Source organism: Pinus tabuliformis, chromosome X (genome assembly GCF_031772625.1).
Source record: "Pinus tabuliformis cultivar Carrire ecotype Pingquan chromosome X, CPIR1, whole genome shotgun sequence".
NCBI lineage: Eukaryota > Viridiplantae > Streptophyta > Pinopsida > Pinales > Pinaceae > Pinus > Pinus tabuliformis.
In genome coordinates, this window is record NC_142308.1 from 1430831673 (window position 1) to 1430858300 (window position 26628).

Below are 26628 nucleotides of genomic sequence, written 5' to 3' on the forward strand. Positions count from 1 at the left end.
CATAAAGATACTTTTCCTCAAGCCTTAAGATCTTGACCCATCAATAGAACTTATCCTTCTTCAAGCGCTCAAGTTCCTTCTTGATTCAAATCCAGCTATGCACCATAACCCAATGACCAGTATTCTAGATATCTCTCTTCATTAGATATTCAATTAATTGAGTGTCTTTGCCTAATGATCTCCTCCTCCTTTTATAATCTTAGGCCTTACTCAATACCATGGTCCAAAACCACTTAGACTCAGTACCTTGGACCAAATACCTAGGGTCAATAGTTCAGACAAGATACCCTGGACCAATACCATGGGTCAAAATACCATGGTCCAAATACCACGGACCAAAACCAAATTCTCCAACATGTACATGCATTTCCTTTCGTGAAATTGCATATATACGCATACGCACCTTTCGGTTGGCGAACCCGCGTGTCTACACAGCTTGGTCAAGGGGAACCTCCGTATATCTCTTTTTCCTTCATTCTGAGAGCCTAAACTATGATCTGTCATCTGTGTGAGTTTCCATCAAGGACAAAACCTATGTCATAATGCCAACAGTGACTGTACTTTACGATGCAAAACCTGAGGTGAATATGATTTAGGTGTTATACCACATGAGTACTAAGAGTCATTGTTGGGAAGATGGGTAGACAATAGGATTAGGTTGAGCGTTACTCCTCTTTTGAGATTTCGGGTTGACGGTAAGCTCCACGATGAGAGCCTAGGGTTGAGATATACTCCCCTATGTGTTTGGATATCCTATTTATACATATGTGGTTGTAGATGTATAGCTCCCCCATGAGGTTCTGGATTAAGATATTCTCCCTGATGTGGTTCTGTTTCTAGGAAAACTAGTGTCTTTTCGATCTGCTAGTCCCACTAGGATTGGCAGCTATCCTAGAAACAAACAATCAAAGAAATTTGTTATTTCCTCTATGTATGATAGATAAGAGAGAAGCAAAGGGACCAACCTGGATCTTCCACTTGACTCCTTGCTCGATTTCTCTCCCACTTGATAGAGCTTGCAACTCCTCTCCTACTTGTCCCACTTAGAGAATACCTGTAGAAAGAACGTAACAAAACATAATCAAAGCATCTTGATCTATTATATCATAAACAGTGCAGAATCAGAAATACATTGAACATACAATAGCATTCACAAATAACAAGATTCACAAATACACGATTGTATGGAGGAAAACGCGAAGAACTTTATCAAAATAGAAGCGAGAATTACAACCTAGCCACCTGATCCACCATCATCCTCCCAGCATTAGAGCCCTTTTCACCTCATGAAAAGAAAAATCACCCTACAATACAACGGTCTTTCTGAAAGACAAACTATCAACACTTCCTTACAAATTACAAAATTCCAACATCAAGATCTCTCAGATGATGGATCCATTTATATATGTGTACGAGGGTGTGAGTCATCTCTGGGTTTTTTATCAGTGTCATTCCACTTATTGTTCTTGGTTCCACTTGGAGATTTCTTGGATCTCTTACTCATCCCTGGGCGAATTCAGAGAGGCAAGTGTCATAGGAGAAGTTTATAGAAGATTCCATGAGCATCCACTTAGCAAACTGTCTTGGAAATTTGTCCATTCCCACTCACTGCACCCCACAGAATGCCTCTTCAGTATGCATCACACATGGCTAGTGTAGAAGTTAGTATGCATCGCATGCTGACAGTGGAGCAGTCAGTATGGTCTAGTTTTGGCCATTTCTAAGTTGTCTTTTAGGTGGAACTTTTGGGGAATGATGTAATCAGTTGACCATGATCCTTTATGGTATGAAAAAACACTTTTAGGAGTTAAACAACCCTTGCTTTATTGACATATCATATTGGGGTTGCAGTGCCCAAATATTTCTATAACGGTTGCCCTCTAAAGCATGAAGTCATAAATATTTTGATGTTGAGTGAAATGCTTTATCATGAGGATCCGAGGTATTCAAACTGGAAGGTGAGCTGTATAAGATACAATACAATACATCATCATCATATTATTTTCATGATCTACCTGAGGCGTGCACTCCCATGCTTAGCTTTATAAATTCATTTTCATGTACATAGGACAGATAATCATCTGCAGTTGCAGACTGGTGATTCTTCATATGAAGAGTCATCTTCCCTGGCTTAGATGACTATTTTTTCAACTTCTATGTACATTTGATGTCTTTATATCCCTGAACATATCACAGCCCAGATGGATGAAACTAGATATGGGGTCTTCAACTCGTTCAATCTTTGCCCGATGTGCTAGTCGATCCATGTGAAAAGATGTCCTGAAGTAGAACATGGAAAGACATCACCTGATTACCAGCCAATAATGTAAGTTGTTAACAGGTGCGAGAGGAATCACCGATAATGATAATGACCCTCAAGGTACTACAGTACAATTCACGTGGTGTGAATATATGATCTGATGTTGAACACCATTTAAAATCTTTCAGTTGAAGGCCATTGATATAAAACTGTCGCCAGAGGTGAGAAACTTGCCATTGAGGCATGCAAGCTTCAAAGTACTGAAAGGGTTGTTTCTAAGTCAACTTCTTGGATAATGAGTTGATGTAGACTAGAAGTGAATCATCGTAGGAGGGCCTTAATGTATGCCACATATATGAAATGAAACAAAGCAAATGATTTTCTGGAGGTGAAAACGATCTGATGATACAAGTTCAGGAATGGCAGTCATGAAAAATGGAGGCTGAAGGAATTCCAGTGGATGAGGCATTAACTAGATGGTGAATACTCTAAATGACTTCTCTTGAACATATTTGCGACACTGAGATGGATTGGTAGCATTAACCCCAAAATATGGATCGTATGGAGGACCAATGGTGATATGACTGGTGAACGAAATAACCCAACCTGACTCAATCATGGCAATGGAGTGAAAGTGTCATGTTCAAGAGCTACCTGCTACCAATAAAATTCTTCAAGTTGTCTCCCCTTTTTCCCCAATCATTGCTGACCAGTACCTCTTTATTTTTGTCAAGCTTGAGGAGGATAAAATATGCTTGTTCTATAAATTGTCCTTCAGGCAAACCTGTCACTATGTTTTAGCGAGCCTAGCAATAATGAAACTCGTTCTTGTTTGGGTGGACAAGTTTGTCGCTATTGTTTTAGCGAGTTTAATGACAAAGATAACTCGGTACTTTTCATGTTTAGAGAGTTTTAAAAGGGATGGAAAGGAAAATCCAGCAATTCTTTTCCATAGCATAATCCCTTAAGTCCGAAAAAGATTAAAATAATACAAGAGGGATGACTTTTCTGATCACTTTAGCGAGCCAAAAAAGAAAAGCGCTTGATCTTTTTGTGGGATAATCCCTCAGGTCTGAAAAAGATTTAGAATGTACAGGAGGGATTGCACTTCCAATCACTTTAGCGAGCTGGAGAGGCCAATAGCTTGACAATATTTTCATATTTAGAATGTTTGAAAAGAGTTTAAAGGACTCGTTTTTTATGAATGAGAGGTGCTTAGGGTGGCAGCGGATTCCGGGTAATCTTGGAACTTCTCAAAACATAGTGATGTGAAAAGGGTGGCTAACAAGACCACTCATTGCAGCTCTTCCACAAAATGGTAAACAATCAAGTGGAAGTGTATGATAGGCCAAAAGGATGGAGGTGATGGAAGGAACACAACCAAGGTTCAAAAGGTCGATATAATGGCAATCACAAAGGTTACTTACCAGAGCTGGGTTTATTTTTTAATGAGCTTGAACTCTGGGAGAGCATATGCTCAGTTGGCAGGTTTATTTTTTTAGTGAGCTTGAACCTTGTGGAAACATTGCTCAATTGGTAGGTTTATTTTTTAACGAGCTTGAACCTTGTGGAAACATTGATCATCACCTTTTTATGTAGTCTAGAAACGACCAAACTACAAAGCTAAAAAAACTATTAAATCTAAGGAACTACTCAGGTTAGGTAGGATGGTTTCATCAACAGTTTAGATGAAACCCTTCCTTTTCTCTGCCAGCAGCACAAACATTGCCAGACCAATCACCTGTCCTAAGAAGTTGAAAAACTAAAAAGCTAAAAAAACTAATAAGATAAAAAATGAAATTGGTAATTTTTCGCTTGCATAAAAAGGTTTGCATGCCTGCAGGCATGGAGAAAAGAAGAGTTTCCAGTAACCATATGGGAATCACTGTGGTTAAGTAGGATTGTTTTTGTCAGTGGTTAGACAAAAACAATTCCTTGGCTTTATCCGCCAATCAGGCAAAGGTGAGATGTGTGTCAGACCAATCACTTAACTTACAGGGACATTCATATGGTAGGATGGTTTTGTCCATAGAATAGACAAAAAAATTCCTTGCCTTCATTCGAAGTGCAGACAAAAGAGAATGGTGTTTCAGAACCATCAAATAGCCTACAGGGAAACCTATCTTTTAAGCTAGGTTCATCGCCAAATGGACAAGGGTGCATAATCCTAAACTTTGTTACATTAACCAGACTACCCGCAGTAATTAGGTGGATGGAATAAATGTTGAAGAGACACTCTTGATGCAAAAGGACCATTTAGAGATGATGTTTGACTTGAAGCTGTGTTTGAACTGGGAAATGAAAGCTGGTCAATAGTGACAATTTTTCCTTCATGTGGTAAACACATCACTCGAAAGAGTGTGGAAACAATAGCTTCCGTGCTATTAAAATAGTCACGTCCAAGGAGTAGATTGTAATCTAATGGTCCTTAGACTACCATCACGTTCAAGTGAACAATTTTCCTTCTCAAAGTTATCGGCAACTTAGGAAGGATCCCTAACGGTCAAGTGGTTCCTTTGTTAAAGCCTGACAAATTCTGTGTAATGGGCATAAGTGATGGCGAACCAAGCGCATTCCAAGAAGTTGAGGAAAGGATACTCACTGGAGCCCCTTCATCTATGATAGTGCCAGACACGATCATTATGTAAACTTGTACTATGATCCGAAATGGTACATTAGAAGGAAGGCGGGATCTTGCTAGTTGATTCTAATCAAAGGAAGTAACCGGACTGCTTGGGGGGGTATCGAATAAACAGTTGAATTAACCCCTTGAGTCGTAGGAACTGGGGGATTCTCTTGCTATTGTGAAGGAACAAGTAGATTGCCCCCAAGTTCATCGGACTTTGAAGTGACAAAAAGAATTTGAACAATATCGTTCTCACTGTCTTTGGGAATGGTATCATCTAAAGGTGGACCTTCTGAAGGGAAAACTTGGTCAACTGCCATCTCGACCTACTCACATTGGTCTAGTATGCACTTAGAAGATTCACTTTCAACGATAGGATTTTCGACCGATGGTTGAGTTATGTCAGTTGGATTTTCAAGTAGTAAGGACTTGAGGTGAGTTTCTTGTATCCAGATGGAATTCGTTGTAGTGAATCTAGATGGTTATGCAAGAACCTTTTGGCCTCATCCAAAAAAGGACAACAGAGAAGGTGATGGTCCCCTTCATATAATCCACATGGAATTTTGACCTTTCCTTTCTGTCCAGGAACTTCATTTTCACTAGTTCATGGTGTGCTGTCAACCTGGTCACCAGAGGTTGATGACACCAGACGGTGCAAAAAGAGAGACAATTCTCTCAATATTCATAGAAGGCAAGGACAATATCGATGAAAATGGTTTCCTCTGCAAAATACACAAGGATATCTAGGAGATTTGATCTGCAGATTTTCACCAAATGATTCATGGTTTCCCCCTTGCTTAACTGACTTCTTCTTCTTTTTCTCCTTCCCTTTCTTCTTCTTCTCAGCTACTTGGTTACTAGTATCACTATTTTCAACAAGCAAAGAGAAAGAAGGTGAGGGAGAGAAATGAAGAAGGAGGAGAAGGGTCAACTTCAGTATCAATTGGTTGTTGATTCGATTACTGAGGAATCACGTTATTTTGAACCACAGAGTTTGAGAACAGCCACACTAGCAGGCCAGTAGTCAGAACTGGTAGAGACAATGTGGCCATATGAGGAGCACCAATATTTCCCCAAGAAGTAAAGGGACTAGGATTTCCCTTGAGAGGGATTCCATGATTGGTGGACTTCATTATCTCAACCTAAGATCAATCAAGGAAACAACGATGTTATTCTGAATTTAATAAATTTTAATGACGCTTTGACACAACTTTTCTTTTTATATTTTTAAGATTCGAGAAAATGTTAAAGATGACTCTAGTCCCCTTCGATTCTTAGTGAGCATGAAGTGACAAGTGCTCAAATGGACCTTTTCTTTTAAGGAGTCGAAAAGAAATGAAAGTGACTACCCTGGAAATCTAGACAGAGTGATTACCAAACCAATCACAAAACTGCAAAATAAACCTTGGTGATAAATTAAAGAGAAATTACCAACGACTTATGTATGGTAGTCAATCTTCCGGAATGTTGTGTTTAGTGTTATAGACATTTTTGTGCCCTAGAACTCCAAGCATGAAATTTCCATAAACCAAGGGCTCCTAAGTCCCTAAAAGTGTTGTTCTAACCCCTAAAGGAACAAGGTCAACAGATTACAACTTCTCCCAGAAGTTCTCCACCAGAAACTGCTCAGAATTGGTCAAAACAGGATCATTGCAGCTGCTCCACTGGCTCGCTGTGTCGCATCTCACCCAAATGCACTGTGAGGGTGCGTTTCATTTCAAAACTCCCTTCTGTGGGGTGCGATGGGTGAGAAATGACAAATGGCAGTGTCATTCCGCGAGGTGGAGAGGCAATGGAAGCTTCCATAATCTTCTCCTGTGACACTTGCCTCATTGAATTTGACCAAGGATGAGTAAGAGGCCCTCAGTCTCCAAGTGGAAGCAAGAACTAACAGAGAGAAGACACTAATCAAATCACAAGATGACTCATCCTCCTTACAGATATCTATATGTGGATCCCTCATCCTAGAGATCCAGAGGCTGGAATTTTGCATATTCTAAGGAATTGCTGTTGGTTTCTAGAGACAAACATCAGATTGTTGGGTGATCTATGCTTTTTTTGAGGTGAAGAGGGGCTTCTTTGCTGGAAGGTTGATGATGGGTCGGAACCACTGGTTGTAATTCCTCCTGGATCTTTCCTTGTTTATCAATAAAAGCTATTTGAGTTCTCCTCCATGCTTTTGTATCATTGATGCTTGTTACATTTGTATGGTTAACTTAAATTTGATCCTAAGTTGTTTATGAATATAGATCCATGTCATTGTATAGTGCTATGCTTATGTGATCTTACAGGTACTTTGTGAAGCTGGGCGTGCAAGGGAGCAGGTATCTGGAGAATATCAAAGAAGAGAGGGATTGAATCAAAGGATTAGCGCAAGACACAGGTTGGTTCTTTCTATTCCTCTCTATCTATAATTCATAAAGGAAATACAAAAGTAGCTTTTCTCTGTTTGTTTCTAAGTTAGTTGTCGCACCTTAGTGGGATAGAGTAGTTCTAAATAGACACTTTTCCCTGTAACAAAATGGTGACTCCACTGGGGAGATAATTAGTTTGTTTGTTTATCATTCTTTGTTTGTTTCATAAACTTATAGGTAGCATTCAAACTACATTTTCCATAACAAATGTAAAGTAGATAACTGCTACTTCAATCCATTCACTGGATCTGTTTATGATTTAAACAGCTGATTCAAAAACTATCTGATTGCCCTTGTGATAGCTCTTAGATCCTCCTTAGATCTACCCCTGATTGTTGCATTACTGATTTCTTTTTTCTAGGCAAAAAACCAAAGACTGAACTGCAAACTGTGACCTGGAACCCGGACAGAGTCTCGTTTCTTGCCCAGCGCAGGTACTGTTCAGAGATTCTGAATTTCAAGGCACTTCCCGAAGTGACAACCTGCGCTGCATTTCAGATTCTCTGTGTTACAGGTGCGCTAATCTGACTAGCTCTGTGCAGCTGTGGTTCCTGTGCTTCATTCTTTCTAGTTCTATCACTGAATTTTGCTGCCTATGATCAGTATATGTCTATTTGAAACCCCTTTTCCTTGTTGTTATTCCACATCCTTTGTACAAAAGAACTATAGATGTTTTTGTGTGTTTGTTGAGTCGTTTACAGTTTTCCTTTGCAAAAGTAGCATAGTCGTACTGTCGTCCTTTGATTTGAATATGTCGCAAGTGTCGATTTCGATCATAGGAGAAAGTTTGATTGCTATTGATGGTTGATTATCCTGTTACTATTGCCTTGGGTCTGAATTTGTAATTTTCTAGTGTCAAGAACGAGTGTTCATTTCAAAATCGTAAGGTGTCGTAATCATCTCTATTTTTGATTTCGAAAAAGAGCTTGTTTATATTTGTCGCTTGAAAAGAAATTCAGATTTGTACATCAACTTTATTTTCAGCATAAATACTAAGAAAGTTGAAAACAAATACATGTATGTGCATTTGCATATAGACAGTCAGTTTGGCTTGATTTAGGAAAGTGCATTTACAGTGTGCTCTTTGCTCTTTGTGAAAATATTCTTTCTTTCTTTTCCCTCGTAGCTAGAATTTTCATTGCACAAAAGAGATAAAAGTTTGTTTATCATATTTAGATTGAATTTTAGGAATTACATCTACATCTCATGGTGAACCCGAAAGGAAAACTTCATAAACAAGATCAACTTAAAATAAATTCAATGAATCTAACAACGCTTTGGAACTTAACGCACAACATTTAGAGGTCTAGGCTAGAGACGTATTCCGACGTCGTAAAGCCTGGTAACTGTTGTCCTCACTGATGGTTGGGTGATTCCTCCACTTTGAGACGATAAGTGCCAGTACGGACTTGTGCTCCCACGTACCGTCGAGTATATTTTGGGAGACCCCTATAGCCTTAAATCCTTTATCCATAGGAAGCCGTGTCTTCCGCCCTATCAATCGCAATGCACTGAACACAGCATTTGGGAAGATTGACTGTCGTACCGTAAAAAGTATTCTGCAGTTTTGCGATTGGTTTGGTACTCCCTCTACCTAGACTTCTAGAGTAGTCCCTTTCGTTCCTTTTCAGACTCCTTAGCGGAAAAGGTCCATCTGAGCACTTGTCACTTCAGGCTCATTAAAAATCGAAGGAGACTAGAGTCATCTTTTGTTTTTTATCGACTCTTGAAAACTAAAAAAACAAGTTGTGTCAAAGCATCTAAAAATTTATTTTAAACGGAATATTCATTACCCCTTTCCTACGTTGATCTTGGGTTAAGAAAATGGAGTCCACCAACCAAGGAATTCCCCTTGGAGGAAATCCTAGTCCCTTCTCCTCTTGGGGAGATGTTGGTGCACCCCATATGGCCATGTTGTCGCTTCCAGGACTGACAATTAGTTTTCCTGTATGGATCTTCTCAACCTCTGTCGTTCAGAACACCACTATTCCTGAACAATCGAATCAACAATTAGACGAGTCCAGAGTTACCCACCAACCTTCTACTTCCTCTAATTCTCCCTCTCCTCCTTCCTCTTCGCTTTATGGCGCTGGTAAAGCCAAAAGTCAAGTTCATAAGGAGAAGAAGGAAAATAAGAAGAAAGAGAAGAAGAAGAAGGAGCCAAAAGCGAAGGGGGGTAAACGAGTGTCGTCTAACGAAAATCCACACACTGCACTGACCATGCCTAAATCGCCATGTGTCATTTCCAAAGGAGACCACTTTCACAGAGATTGTCCTTGCATCCCTCGGATCTTAAGGGACAGGTCTCCTCATTTGCACAACCCGGTGTCGTCAACCTCTGATGATCATGTTGAAAACACACCGTCAACTAGTGAAAGTGAAGCCCCAGGACAAAAAGGAAAATATAAATTTCCTTGTAAACTGTGTGAAGGCGACCATGCCATCCACCGTTGTCCCTTCTTAGACGAAGCTAAAAGAGTTTTGGATGATCATCCGGTTTCACCGTTATGACTTCCTCCTGGATATAAAAAACTCTTGCCGAGTCCGTCACTAGTTGAAAATCCAGTTGACCCGCTCAAGTGGTCGATCGAAGCATCTGTCATTAAAGATGAACCATCTGAATCCATACCAGACGAAAGTCGAAAGGTCGAGGCGGCAGTTGACCCAGTCTTGCCTTCAGAGGTTCCATCTTGAAATGATACAATCACTGAAGAGAACAAGGACGACACCGTCCAAATTATTTTCATAAGCACAGACTCCAACGAACATGGGGGCAGTCTACCCATTCCTTTACCGCAGGAAGGAAGTTCGTCAGAGTCGTACCTGACCGTCTATTTGGTCCCACCTCCAAGCAACCTAGTTTTCTCCTTCGACTGGAATCAACTAGGCAGACCCTATTTACCAGCTAGTGTACCATTCCGAATTATTGTTCAAATATATAGAATGGTTATGGTTGGTACCATCATAGATGAGGGGGCTTCTCTGAGTATCCTTTCCTCAACTGCCTGGAAAGTGCTTGGTTCTCCATCGCTTTTTCCTGAGATGAGAAATCTGACAGGCTTTGATAAAGGAACTAGTCGACCGTTAAGGATCCTTCTCGATGTGCCCATAACATTGAGAGGGAAAACCGTTCACATGAACGTAATGGTAGTTCAAGGACCCCTAGATTAAAATCTACTCCTTGGACGAGACTATATTTATTGCATGGGAGCAATTGTCTCCTCACTCTTTAGAGTAATGTGTTTTCCACACAAAGGAAGAGTGGTCAAGCTCGTGGACCAGCTTTCATTCCCCGGATCATACAGAGCAAATAGTCATATACCATCCCTAAATGGTCTTTTCACGCAAGAAATGTCTCAATCTCCAGTCCGTCCTCCCGATGAGTGTGAGTGATTCAGAGGGATATGACTGAAACCCAGGGGGCATGCACCCTGGTCTACTTCGGCAGGAAAACTTCGGGTATAGGGTAGGTTTCCGCGGGAGAATATGACTAGTCTGTACGCCCGTCCGTGATTGGAAGAGGGGGTTATTCTAGAACAAGATTCTCTTGTCAAAGTTATGTGAGTGGAGTAGCCTCCTTCACTCACCTTTATTTATCTCGGTAGACATCACCAAAGAAATGTTTTGTTTGTGCTGTGAATAGAACAATCTTTGGGTAACTTGTAAGAGGTACGCCTCTCTCGGTAAAACAAATGTTTTAACGGACTAAAGAAGGGGTAACCTTGAAACTCTGTTTTATACCTGGGGGCATGCAAACCTTTTGGAATGCAAGCGAAGAGTGACTATTTATTTTTTTAAATTTATAGGACCTCTAACCCTTTAAACTCATAGTATTGGTCGTTTCCTAACTTGCATGAAGAAATGATGTGGGGAAAATCTCTAAAAGTTGCCGTTTTTATATGAGACATTCTTATCACAAGACTGGATTAATCGAGTAGTTTTAGCACATAGTTCAAGCTCGTTAAAAAATAAACATAAGACATGAGAAAATGTTTCCACCCGCATTTAAGCTCATTAAAAAATGAACTATTCCCCGGTAGATAACCATCGTGAATGTAGTACTTCAGCCATTAAAGCCTTGGTCGTGTTTGCACCATCACCTCCACTTTTCGTTGGCCGATCATTCATCTCCATTTGATTGTTTACCCATTTTTAGGAACAGCTGCGAAGAGTGATTTCACTAGCCATCCTTGTGACACTGCCGTGATTTGAAAATTCCAAACCTTACCAGGAATCAGCTGCTACCCGTTTTATCACTCGTTCCTCAAAAGACGAGTCTCCTTTAAGCTATTTTCAACTGACTCGTAAAATATGAAAATATTGCCAAGCCATTGGCCTCTCCAGCTCGTTAAAGGGACAGGAAGTGCTATCCCTCCTCTAGATTTTAATCTTTTTGGACTTGAGGGATTATTACACAAAAATATCGAGTGCTTGTTTTGTTCAGCTCATTAAAACTATCGACAATTCATCCCTTCTGTATTGTTTTATACTTTTTTGGACTTAAGGGCTTAGATGACAAAAAGGGAATTTTGGAGTTACCTTTACGTTCCTTTTCAGACTCTCTAAAATTGAAAAGGACCGAGTTATCTTTGTCGTTAAACTCGTTAAAAAGATTAATAGCGACAAACTTGTCTTTAGACGATAACGAGTTTCACTATCACTAGGCTCGTTAAAACATAGCGATGGGTTTGCCCGAAGGGAAAATTATAGAACAAGCATATGTTATCCTCCTAAAGCTTGACAAAAATAAAGATGTACTGGTCAGCAATGACTAGGGAAAAATTGGGAAGAAAACTCAAAGAAACTTTGTTGGTAGCAAGTCGCTCTTGAACATGACACTTCCACTCCATGTCCGAGTCGGGTTGGGTTGTTTCATTAACCGGTCACATCACCATGGTCACACCATACCATCCACATTTGGGGTTAATGCTACCAATCCATCACATCAGTGTCACCGATATGTTCAAGAGAAGTCATCCAGAGAATTCACCTGTGTCTCACCCACTACCATACATTATACTCCATTCTTTCATGACCGCCACCCTGAACCTTATATCACCAGATCATTTTCACCTCCATCAAAATCATTTGCTCCGTTTCGTGTCATTGATGTGGAATTCATTAAGGCCCTGCTGTGACGGATCACTTCTTGTTGACATCAGCTCATTATCCAAGAATTCGATCTAGGAGCACCGCATTCAGTACTTTGAAGCTTGCATGCCTCAATGGCAACTTTCTCACTTCCGGCGACGGGTTTACATCAATGGCCTTCGACCGAAAGTTTTGCGTGGTGTTCGACGCCAAGTACTTTATTCACACCACATGAATTGTATTACAGTACCTTGAGGGTAATTATCATTATCGGTGATTCCTCTCGCGCTTGTTAACAGTTTACATCATTGACTGGTAATCAAGCGATGTCTTTCCATGTTCGACTTCAGAACATTTCTCACATGGATCGACTTGTACCTCGAGTGAAGATTAGACGAGATTGAAGACCCCAGATCTAGTTTCATCCATCCGGGCTGCGATATATATTCAGGGAAATAAAGACATTAAATGTACAACATTGAAGCACAGATAATCATCCTACCAAAAGCATGATGGCTCTATCAGAATCATCAGTCTAGACTCAGATGGTTGTCTGTCCTATGTACATGAAAATGAATTTATAAAGCTGAGCATGGGAATGCCCGCCTCAGCTAGATCATGAAAATATTATGAAGATAATGTATTGTATTGTATTTTATTACAGGTCTCCTCCCAGCATTTAAAGAACTTCGGATCCTCATAACAAAGCATTTCACCCGACACCAAAAGGTTAACAGCCTCATACTTAAGGGGGCAACTGTTATAGACATTTTTGTGCCCTACAACTCTAAGCATGAAATGTCCATAAACCAAGGGCTCCTAAGTCCTTAAAAGTGTTTTTCTAAACCCTAAAGGAACAAGGTCAACAGATTACAACTTCTCCCAGAACTTCTCCACCAGAAACTGCTCAGAATTGGTCAAAACAGGATCATTGCAGCTGCTCCACTGGCTAGGTGCGTTGCATCTCACCCAAATTCACTGTGAGGGTGTGTTTCATTTTAAAACTCCCTTCTGTGGGGTGCGATGGGTGAGAAATGACAAATGGCAGTGTCATTCCGCGAGGTGGAGAGGCAATGGAAGCTTCCAGAATCTTCTCCTGTGACACTTGGTGTTATAGACATTTTTGTGCCTTGCAACTCCAAGCATGAAATGTCCATAAACCAAGGGCTCCTAAGTCCCTAAAAGTGTTGTTCTAACCCCTAAAGGAACAAGGTCAACAAATTGCAGCTTCTCCCTGAAGTTCTCTACCAGAAACTGCTCAGAATAAGTCAAAACAGGATCATTTCAGCTGCTCCACTGGCTAGGTGCGTTGCATAGCACCTAAACACACTAGCTAGGTTCATTGCAACGCACCTAAATGCACTATGAGGGTGCTTTGGGTGAGAAATGACAAATGGCAGTGCCATTCCGCGAGGTGGAGAGACAATGGAAGCTTCCAGAATCTTCTCCTATCACACTTGCCTCACTGAATTCGACCAAGGATGAGTAAGAGGCCTTCAGTCTCCAAGTGGAAGAAAGAACTGATAGAGAGAAGACACTAATCAAATCACAAGCTGACTCATCCTCCTTACATACTTCTATATATGGATTCCTCATCCCAGAGATCCAGAGGCTAGAATTTTTCACATTGTAAGCAATTATTGTTGGTTTTGAGACAAATATCAGAGTATTGGGTGATTTATGCTTTGTTGGAGGTGAAGAGGGGCTTCTCTGCTGGGAGGTTGATGCTGGGTCAGGAATCATCGGTTGTAACTCCTCCTGGATCTTCTTGTTTATCAATAAAACTATTTGAGTTTTTCCTCCATGCTTTTGTATCACTGATGCTTGTTACATTTGTATGGTTAACTTAAATCTGATCCTAAGTTGTTTATGAATATAGATCCATGTCTTTCTATATTTTTCTTCTTCTGTGATCTTACAGGTACTTGGTGAAGCTGGGCTAAGTAAGGGAGCAAGTAGCTGGAAGCTGTCAAAGAAGATAGGGATTGGATCAAAGGATTAGCACAAGACACAGGTTGGTTCTTTCTATTCCTCTCTGTCTATAGTTCATAAAGGAAATACAAAAGTAGTTTTTCTCTGTCTGTTTCTAAGGCAGTTGTCACACCTTAGTGGGATAGAGCAGTTCTAAATAGGCACTTTTCACGGTAACAAAATGGCGACTCCACTGGGGAGAATGTCTAATTAGTTTTTTTGTGTATCTCTTTGTTGTTTGTTTCATAAACTTATAAGTAGCATTCGAACTGCATTTTCCATAACAAATGCAAAGTAGACATCTGCTGCTTCAATCCATTCACTAGATTTGTTTATGATTTGAACAACTGATTCACAAACGATCTGATTGCCCTTAAGATAGCTCTTAGACCCTCCTTAGATCTACCCCTGCTTGTGCATTACTGATTGCTTTTACTCGGCCAAAAACCAAAGACTGAACTGCAAACTGTGACCCAGAACCCAGACAGATTCTCATTTCTGGCCCAGCACAGGTACTGTTAAGAGATCCTGCATTTCAACGCACTTCCCGAAAGGGCAACCTGCACTGCAATGCAGTTTCTCTGTGTTAGAGGTGCGCTGATCAGACTAGCCCTATGCAGCTGAGGTTCTTGTGCTTCGTTCTTTCCAGTTCTGTCTCTGAATTTTGCTGCCTATGATCAGTATATGCCTGTTTAAAACCCCTTTTCCTTGTTGTTATTCCGTCTCCTTTGTACAAAAGAATTGTAGATGTTTTTTTGTGTTTTTTGAGTCGTTTACAGTTTTCCATTGCAAAAGTAGAATAGTCGTACTGTCGTCCTTTTATTTAAATCTGTCGCAAGTGTCGATTTCGATCATAGGAGAAAGTTTGATTGTTGTTGATGGTCGATTATACTTTTACTATTGCCTTTGGTCTGAATTTGTGATTTTCTAGTGTCAAAAACGACTATTCATTTCAAAATCGTAAATTGTCGTAATCGTCTCTATCTTTGGATTTCGAAAAGAAGCTTGTTTGTGTTTGTCGCTTGAAAGCAAATTCAGATTTGTACATCAACTTTCTTTTTAGCATCAATACTAAGAAAGTAGAAAACAAATACATGCATGTGCATTTGCATATAGACAGTCTGTTTGGCTTGATTTAGGAAAGTGCATTTACAGTGTGCTCTTTTCTCTTTGTGAAAAGATTGTGTCTTTCTTTTCCTCTAGTAGCTAGGATTTTCATTGCACAAAAGAGATAAAAGTTTGTTTATCATCTTTAGATTGCATTTTAGGAATTACATCTACATCTTTTGGTGAACCCAAAAGGAAAACTTCATAAGCAAGATCAACTTAAAATAAATTCAATGAATCTAACAACGCTTTGGAACTTAGCACACAACATTTAGAGGTCTAGGCTAGAGACGTATTCCGGCGTCATAAAGCCTGGTAACTGTTGTCCTCACTGATGGCTGGGTGATTCCTCCACTTTGAGACGATAAGTGCCAGTACAAACTTGTGCTCCCACGTACCGTCGAGTATATTTTGGGAGACCCCTATAGGCTTAAATCCTTTATCCATAGGAAGCCGTGTCTGCCGCCCTATCGATCGCAATGCACTGAACACAGCATTCGGGAAGATTGACTGTCGTACCGTAAAAAGTATTCTGCAGTTTTGCAATTGGTTTGGTACTCCCTCTAGCTAGACTTCCAGAGCAGTCCCTTTCGTTCCTTTTCAGACTCCTTAAAGGAAAAGGTCCATCTGAGCACTTGTCACTTCAGGCTCATTAAAAATTGAAGGAGACTAGAGTCATCTTTTGTTTTTTCTCGACTCTTAAAAATTGAAAAAACAAGTTATGTCAAAGCGTCTAAAATTTATTTTAAACGGAATAATCATCACCTTTCCCTCATTGGTCTTCGAAGTTAGTCTCCCTTCATCGCAAGTTCTTGTCGAATCGCTAGAAAATATTTTGGATAGACTAGATATGTCTGAACAACCGTCGACATCCAAGACTGTGTCGTCCGATACAGCAGTGGCACAACCTCCTACTGCTACTCCAACGATGTTCAATGGTATAGCATTTGTCCTGACAAGTTATCAACAACAAGCCGGAGTCCAATCAGAGACTGTTTCGACGACATGGTCAGTTCCTATTTCTTCATCCGGATTATCATCTAGTATTTCTTATGTTGAAACTCAAAAAATTGATCCAATGTGTCTTCAAAGGCCAATCTACCCTTTAAGTATGGTATTTCCACCATATGGAGGGCAGTATGCCTTTTCATTGTTCCCTCCTAGAGAACAACCATATGCGAGTTTACAACAAGCTTTAGGTCAAACTGGAATTACATCCAGCGGTTGGGTACCAATACTGCATCAGCAACCAAGGGTTGTATATTCAATGCAACCAGTCCATCCTGTGTCGAATATTCCCACTATACCTGCTACGGTGACTGCGTCGCAAGTACAAGCGCTACCTGTTGTATGTCAACCCCAAGTTTCTCAGGTTGCAATACAACAACCTCTTGTCTCGACGACTCAATCACAAACTCAGGTTAGTGCCTCCTTATCTGGAGCGACTCAGGCTCAAACAAGTACTATGACTCCTCATCTTGGTCAATCATCCAGTATTGGACAACAGCAAATGGTCCAACAACGAGGACTGGTTCAATCTCAACAACCACAATTCCAGCAATCATATCAAGGACGTCAGCAACAAGTCTTTGTAAGTAATGGGCATCTGCATTTCCAAAGCGGTTATCAACAACCATACTATAATGGTTATGCCCATCAACCTTGTCAAAGTTTCCAACATCAAATACATTATGCTGGTATGCAAAGACCCACTGCTCAGGCGATGCCATCTTATCCTGGGTATGCTTCGCCTAACCTGAATCAACAGTTGCCCTTTGTAGCAACTCTAGAATTACCAGATCTAAACCGGCTGACGAATGATCCAATTTCTTATGCCCCTTGGTTGCCAACGATTCCACATAAACTTCCGTCAGATATTCCTAAATTTAATGGAAATCCGGGTGAAGACCCGTCGAATCATGTGATGACATTTCATCTGTGGTGTTCATCAAACACCCTAAATGATGATTCAATTAGGCTTCACCTTTTTCAGAGGACGTTAACTTGTCCGGCAACAAAATGGTATATCAAATTGCCCAGAGCTTCGTTTGACAACTTCAGTACCCTAGAAACAACCTTTTTAACCCATTTTCAGTTACCGATAAGGTACGAAACGGGAACAGAACTTCTTACCAATTTCAAACAAACAACGGCCACTCACATATCTGATCATATTCATGAGTGGCGATGTCGTCGTAGAATGGTAAAAACGTATGTTCCTAATCAGCTTTTAGCTGAATGGTTTATTAACTCTTTACTACCTTCCATCACGGAAGATGTGGCAAAAGGGGGAGTCGTCACTGAAGAGCAAGTTATTGCTCGTGCACAATATCTAGACTTGATCTATACTCAGTCTGGCACGCTCTATGATAAAATACCTGATGCTCCTAGACCAGAATTTTCCGTTCCTCCTCCTCCTAAATCAAACAATGACTCTCATGTCGTTGATGGCGTGATTGGTGCAACAGACACGAAATCGACAAAGGCTACATCTAAAAAGGCCCGTAAGATTTCTAGTCAAAATGCAAATGAGGAACTTCTTGCCTCGGAAGTAAATGCCGTGTCGACCGACAAGGGCAAACAACTGAAGCAACCAGGGGGCAAGAAGAAAAAGAAAGGGAGAAAAAAGAAGCAGGATGAGTCATCTCCTGAAAAACCTTCTACAAACCCTTCTGGGCAAAGGAAACCCCCTGCGGGGTGTCATATATGCGATGAGGATCATTGGACGAGAGATTGTCCACATAAAGCTGAAGTTAAGAAACTCTTTAATAGTTCAAAAACCTCAGCAGTATTGATTGATCCGTTTCCAAACCCGGGAACCAAACTGGTTGCTAATCAAAATGCTTCTCGATCCCAAGTTCTTATGTTGTCTATCTCAGAGCAGCAAAATGATGCTTTGACAAGGAATAAATATTATGAGAATCCACAGCTGTCGAATAACAAGGCTAATGAACAACCTGGTAGTTCGACAACAACTTTGACTGAAGTTGTGCCACCCATCATGCTTGAACCAACGATAAAGTCGCCAAAGGGAGTAGTACACAAATCGACATTTAATCCTCGTGCAAAAGTAGCATAGAATTATAATATAGTAGAGGACCTGTCCCAATCACCGTCCGCTATGTCGACAGTTGACGTACCACAAAATTGCCCCTCCCAAAAGCAAGCTTTATTATCAGCAATAGGTGGGATTGGCCTAATGGATTCCAATCTTGTGGCCTTTGATCATAAAGGATATGACCCTCAATTACCAGCTCAACTAGCTTTCCTTATTCAAGTGAAAGCCCTCAACAAAACTGTTCATCGAACAATTATTGATGGGGGGGCATCCACATGTATTATGTCGATGAGTTGCTGGAAAAATTTAGGCTCACCACCCTTGTCGCGATCTTCAACAATGTTAAAAGCATTTGATGGACGATCATACACTCCATACGGGATTTTAAGTAACTTGAAAGTTGAACTAGGGGGAAAAACAATAGAAATTGATGTTGAAGTAATCAACGGAAACCTCGATTACAACATCCTACGGGGAAGGCCCTGGATATATGCCATGGCCGCAGTTGTGTTGACCTAGTTCAGGAAGATTGCATTTCCCTTCCAAGGAGGAATTACAATCGTCGACCAACAAACATTTCTCCCCAACAGTGCACAAGTTACAGGAAGCATTCCAATGATCCATGGAAGCAACCATTCACTTCAAAATATTGGAGTAGGCCTCCTAAAAGACCCTGCCTTAATGGGTACTTTTGCCCTACCGCCTCCGAGTAATTTGGCGGAAGTGGCCACAGTGGAAACCTACAATATGAAATCTTCTATATCTAATGGATTTGGAAGATTCCTGAACATTTTGTCAGCATGGATCATTGCCAGTTTAGAAATATTGTAGCAATCAATTTTCTTGGCCTGGGGGGCAAACCCAAATCAACGCTCATCGAGAGTTTGGATAGATAGGTCTAAGGAATATGGCACCTCTTCAAATCCTTGGTCACATGTACATTGTACAAACAAATGAATCATTCAATCAATGATGAAAGAGGAGGCGCCATGGGAAGATTACCACCATCACTCCCATCATCCGGATTACTAGGAAGATTATTCCACCAACCTTAATCATCCTTCAGTTTTTTATTTTCTATCAAATACTGTAAATACGGTGGATGCCGAGGACGGTTCTTATCTCGTGTCGACCTCATTAAAAAATGAAACGACTCCCTTTACAAATCGAGTCTTTCGAAGATCTCCAAGGTAAACCTTCATTCCAACCAATGACTTGAATGCAATGATGCTTGGGGGGCATGCACCTCGATTTGCGTTATTATGCTGGGGGCATGCAAACTTATCACGAGCAGTGTCACTGCAAGGTTCAAGCTTGTTAAAAAATAAACCCGCATCGAGCAGTGTTACCGCAAGGTTCAAGCTCGTTAAAAAATAAACCCGCACCGAGCAAACGTTTCAACCCGCGTTTAAGCTCGTTAAAAAATGAACTATTCCCCGGTAAATAACCACCGTGAATGTAGTATTTCAGCCATTAAAGCCTTGGTCGTGTTTGCACCGTCACCTCCACTTTTTCATTGGCCGATCGTTCACCTCCACTTGATTGTTTACCCATTTTTAGGAACAGCTGTGAAGAGTGATTTCACTAGCCATCCTTGTGACACTGTCGTGATTGGAAAATTCCAAACCTTACCTGGAATCAGCTGCTACCCGTTTTATCACTCGTTCCTCAAAAGACGAGTCTCCTTTAAGCTCTTTTCAACTGACTCGTAAAATATGAAAAGATTGCCGAGCCATTGTCCTCTCCAGCTCGTTAAATGGATAGGAAGTGCTATCCCTCCTCTAGATTTTAATCTTTTTGGACCTGAGGGATTATTACACAAAAAGATCGAGCGCTTGTTTTGTTTGGCTCGTTAAAACTATCGAAAATTCATCCCTTCTGTATTGTTTTATACTTTTTTAGACTTAAGGGATTAGATGACGAGAAAGGAATTTTGGAGTTACCTTTACGTACCTTTTCAGACTCTCTAAAAATGAAAAGGACCGAGTTATCTTTGTCGTTAAACTCGTTAAAAAGACTAATAGCGACAAACTTGTCTTTAGACGAGAACGAGTTTCACTATCGCTAGGCTCTTTAAAACATAGAGATGGGTTTGCCCGAAGGGAAAATTATAGAAGAAGCATATGTTAACCTCCTCAAGCTTGACAAAAATAAAGAGGTACTGGTCAGTAATGACTGGGGAAAAATTGGGAAGAAAACTCAAAGAATCTTTATTGGTAGCAAGTCGCTCTTGAACATGACACTTCCGCTCCGTGTCCGAGTCGGGTTGGGTTGTTTCATTCACCGGTCACATCGCCATGGTCACACCATACCATCCACATTTGGGGTTAATGCTACCAATCCATCACATCAGTGTCGCCGACATGTTCAAGAGAAGTCATCCAGAGAAACCACCTGTGTCCCACCCACTACCATACATTATACTCCATTTTTTCATGACCGCCACCCTGAACCGTATATCATCAGATTGTTTTCACCTCCATCAAAATCATTTGCTCCGTTCCGTGTCATTTATGTGGGATTCATTAAGGTCCTCCTTTGACGGATCACTTCTTGTTGACATCAGCTCATTATCCAAGAAGTTGGTCTAGGAACACCCCATTCAGTACTTTGAAGCTTGCATGCCTTAATGGCAAGTTTCTCAGTAATCTATAAAAAAATTTGCATGGTGTTCGACGCCAAGTCCTTTATTCAAACCACATGAATTGTACTGTAGTACCTTGAGGGTCATTATCATTATTGGTGATTCCACTCGTGCTTGTTAACAGTTTACATATTTGACTGGTAATCAAGCGATGTCTTTCCATGTTCGACTTCGGAACATTTCTCACATGGATCGACTTGTACTTCGAGTGAAGATCAGACGAGATTGAAGACCCCAGATCTAGTTTCATCCATCTGGGCTGTGATATATATTCAGGTAAATAAAGACATTAAATGTACAACATTGCAGCACAGATAATCATCCTACCAAAAGGATGGTGGCTCTATCAGAATCATTAGTCTACAATCAGACGATTGTCTGTCCTATGTACATGAAAATGAATTTATAAAGCTTAGCATGGGAATGCCCGCCTCAGCTAGATCATGAAAAATAATATGAAGATAATGTATTGTATTGTATCATATTACAGGTCTCCTCCCAGCATTGAAAGAACTTCGGATCCTCATAATAAAGCATTTCACCCGATTAACGGCCTCATACTTTAGGGGGCAACTGTTATAGACATTTTTGTGCCTTGCAACTCCAAGCATGAAATGTCCATAAACCAAGGGCTCCTAAGTCCCTAAAAGTGTTGTTCTAACCCCTAAAGGAACAAGGTCAACAAATTACAGCTTCTCCCAGAAGTTCTCCACCAGAAACTGCTCAGAATAAGTCAAAACAGGATCATTTCAGCTGCTCCACTGGCTAGGTGCGTTGCATAGCACCTAAACACACTAGCTAGGTGTGTTTCAACACACCTAAATGCACTATGAGGGTGCGTTGGGCGAGAAATGACAAATGGCAGTGCCATTCCGCGAGGTGGAGAGACAATGGAAGCTTCCAGAATCTTCTCCTATGACACTTGCCTCACTGAATTCAACCAAGGATGAGTAAGAGGCCTTCAGTCTCCAAGTGGAAGCAAGAACTGACAGAGAGAAGACACTAATCAAATCACAAGCTGACTCATCCTCCTTACATACTTCTATATATGGATCCCTCATCCCAGAGATCCAGAGGCTGGAATTTTGCACATTGTAAGGAATTGATGTTGGTTTTGAGACAAATATCAGAGTATTGGGTGATTTATGCTTTGTTGGAGGTGAAGAGGGGCTTCTCTGCTGGGAGGTCGATGCGGGGTCAGGAATCATCGGTTGTAACTCCTCCTGGATCTTCTTGTTTATCAATAAAAACTATTTGAGTTTTTCCTCCATGCTTTTGTATCATTGATGCTTGTTACATTTGTATGGTTAACTTAAATCTGATCCTAAGTTGTTTATGAATATAGATCCATGTCTTTGTATATTTTTCTTCTTCTGTGATCTTATAGGTACTTGGTGAAGCTGGGCAAGTAAGGGAGCAAGTAGCTGGAAGCTGTCAAAGAAGAGAAGGATTGGATCAAAGGATTAGCACAAGACACAGCTTGGTTCTTTCTATTCCTCTCTGTCTATAGTTCATAAAGGAAATACAAAAGTAGTTTTTCTCTGTTTGTTTCTAAGGCAGCTGTCACACCTTAGTGGGATAGAGCAGTTCTAAATAGACACTTTTCCCGGTAACACTTGGCTCACTGAATTCGACCAAGGATGAGTAAGAGGCCCTCAGTCTCCAATTGGAAGCAAGAACTGACAGAGAGAAGACACTAATCAAATCACAAGCTGACTCATCCTCCTTACAGATATCTATATATGGATCCCTCATCCCAGAGATCCAGAGGATGGAATTTTGCATATTGTAAGGAATTGCTGTTGGTTTCTAGAGACAAACATCAGATTGTTGGGTGATCTATGCTTTGTTTGAGGTGAAGAGGGGCTTCTTTGCTGGGAGGTTGATGATGGGTCAGAACCACTGGTTGTAATTCCTCCTGGATCTTTTCTTGTTTATCAATAAAAGCTATTTGAGTTTTCCTCAATGCTTTTGTATCATTGATGCTTGCTTCATTTGTATGGTTAACTTAAATCTGATCCTAAGTTGTTTATGAATATAGATCCATGTCTTTGTATAGTGCTATGCTTCTGTGATCTTACAGGTACTTTGTGAAGCTGGGCATGCAAGGAAGCAGGTAGCTGGAGACTATCAAAGAAGAGAGGGATTGAATCAAAGGATTAGCGCAAGACATAGGTTGGTTCTTTCTATTCCTCTCTATCTATATTTCATAAAGGAAATAAAAAAGTAGCTTTTCTCTGTTTGTTTCTAAGGTAGCTGTCACAGCTTAGTGGGATAGAGCAGCTCTAAATAGACACTTTTCCCTGTAACATTTAGTGCATTGCGATCCATAGGGTGGTAGACATGGCTTCCTATGGATAAAGGATATAAGCCTATTGTGGTTTCCCAATATATACTCGACGGTACGGGGAGCACAAGTCTATGCTAGCACTTGTCGTATCAAAGAGGAGGAATCACCCAACCTTGTGTGGAAATGATAGTTACTAGATTTTATGATGCGGGAACATGTCTCTAGGCTAGACCTCTAGATGTGTTGCATTAGGTTCCAAAGCATTGTCAAGTTCATTGAAATTTATTTCAGAGTTGATCTTGCTTAGAAGTTTTCCTTTCAATGGTTCACCACATGATGTATATGTAAAATTCCTAAATATGGAATCTAAAATGATAAATAATCATTGTTTATTTTTAGAAATGAAAATCCTAGCTACTAAGGAAAGAAGGTTACGATTCTTTCAAACAAAGAGAAAACAACACACACTAAATGCACTTTTCCTAAATCATTTTTCGCACATAGTCTAAATGCAAATGCAAATGCATGTATTTGTTTTTTGTTCCCTTAATGTGAGAAATTAAAAAAAGGAAAACTAAGTTGTTGGGTCCCTATAATACTAGTGATTACCCAATTACTATTGTAGTTATACCCCTTATTAATATTGTTGTGCCCCTATTGCCCCCATATTGTTATTACTGTGCCCCATAGAATCCCTCTATTGTTATTTTTGTGGCTTTATATTATTATTGTTAGGTCGGCTAGATTATATTGTGACTCCTTAGACTCCCATATATAGAAAGGAGGTTTTGTCATTTGAATCATCCAAGAATTTTTCATTTATGTAATGTAAAGGAGGTTGCCCCCTTGAAGAGGCTGAATTCTAAGGCGTCGATCTATCTTTTCTATCTTTTCTTGAGTTGGTTTCATAACTTTTGGTATCAGAGCTTGGATTCTAGGGTTTCGCTGCTCCAAATAGGTCATCGTGGAATTTTTGCTATAACTTTTTTTCTGCGATGTTTCAGAAGTTGAAAAAAAAAACCGTTTGAGAGGAAATCGTGCTGAACCTTGGATCTAAATTTCAGAGCTTTTCGTGCTATATTTGCGGAGATATGATCTAAGGAAGTTGGTCTTTTTGCAGACCCCTGAATTACATTCCAAACAGGTGACCTGGGGAAAATCGTCATAACTTTCTCTCTGGGGATTGGATTGAAATTTTGTAAGAAGGTACAAAAAGAGGACAAACCGTAGTTTCTTGTATGCATTTTTCAAATCCAAATGTCGAAACAGTGACTCGTGGCATGTCGTACAAGTTCGCTCTACTGAACTAGTCTATAATCAAGTCACTGTGGGAGAGTTCGCATAACTCTTCCTTGGAGAATCCAAAGTGGGTCAGACTTGTGGCATTGGAAAGAGGACACAAAAGGCTACTACAAGTCGCAATTTCAGAGCTGGAGGATCTGAATTTAAAGAGATACATCAAATTCAATATTAGGCTTCTACAAAGTGAAAAAAGGTGTGTGGCATTTTTTAAAATTTTTGCGTAAGCTTGGTTTGAACGAATTCAAATGGCATAGTAAAGCATTATTATCGGTAACTGATGCCCCGAGGACAAAAAATGCAAACACCTAGTAAGGAACCTGAAAGCTCTATCATGACTCATGAAGAAGAGGAAGAAATACTACATGATATATCAAAATTACAAGAACAAGTGCAACAAATGTCACGCTCACAAAAGCTAACAGAAGCTAAGATAAATGGCATGGAATCTAAGATAAATGGTTTGGAATCTAAGATAAAGGGCATGGAAGCTAAGATGGTTGATTCGAAGACATATTTGAAGAGAGACATGGTATATTTGAAGACAGACATGGCAGGTTTGAAGACAGATTTGAAAATTTTTCTACAAGAAATAATTACTAATGGTGAAAAGGTTGTAAAGGAAACTCATGATGTGAACAAAAGAAATTTTAATCATGATTCCATAGACTCTAATGTTGGATCAAAGACCCACCATATTCCAAAAATCGATATGAGGAAGTTTGATGGCAAGGATCCCGCCACATGGATATTACAGATGGAGCAATTCTTCGATCTCAATAATGTGAAAAACACACAAAAGGTACGTATGGCAACTTTATATTTGGAACCAAATCAGTTTGTATGGTATCAATGGCTTTGCTCTCCTAAACAGTTTATCACTTGGGCAATTTTTACAGAAGAATTGATAGCACATTATGAGGATACAAAATGCAACACTTTTTAAAGCCAATTGATAAGTCTCAAACACAAGGGTTCAATAATGGAGCACATTGAGGAATTCCAAAAATTGAACATAAGGCTAAAAGATATTCCAGAGGAGCATAGGATTGAAGTGTTCATAGGGTCTTTAAAGGATAATATCCAACATGATGTTCGCCTTTGGGAACCTGATTCATTAGAGAAGGCATTTAGGTTCGCAAGAAAAATGGAAAGCAAAATTATGGCAACCAGGAAGCATACCAGTCACAACTATAAAGACGGAAGTGTTGTTGCCCATAGTCTTCCACAACCTATAAGGTTGACACCACAACAATTGGAAGAAAAAAGAGCAAAAGGGCTTTCTTACAGTTGTGATAGCAAATACACTAAAGGTCATAAGTGTGCTGAGAAGAAATTATTCTACATAGATTGTGAAGAGGAAGAAGAAAAGGAGCAACAAAGGTCAAAAGAAGAGGATATACTCCAGGAACAAAGCGTATATGAAGAACAAATAAATCCGACCATATCTTGTAATGCATTGGTGGGAATTACCACTCCTCAAACCATCAAGATAGAAGGACAAATCAAGAATAAAAAGGTAATAGTGTTGATTGATTCACGAAGCACCCTCAATTTTATTCATTATAAGGTAGCAAAAGAATTGAATTTCTTCCTATATCCAGCACCAGAATGTCAAGTGATGATTGCAAATGGAGGAACAATAAATTGCTCTAGAAAGTGCCATAATATCTAGCTATCCATTGGAAAATATGTATTGACTAACCCAATGCTTTGCATTCCAATTGCTTTGGAGGTGTTGATGTTGTACTAGGAGTCCAATGGCTACAATCCTTGGGTACAATAGCTTTTAATTTTCAAGAAATTTTCATCAAATTTTATACGGAAGGAAAGGAAGTTGAATTAAGGGGTACTGCAGGGAAACCAGG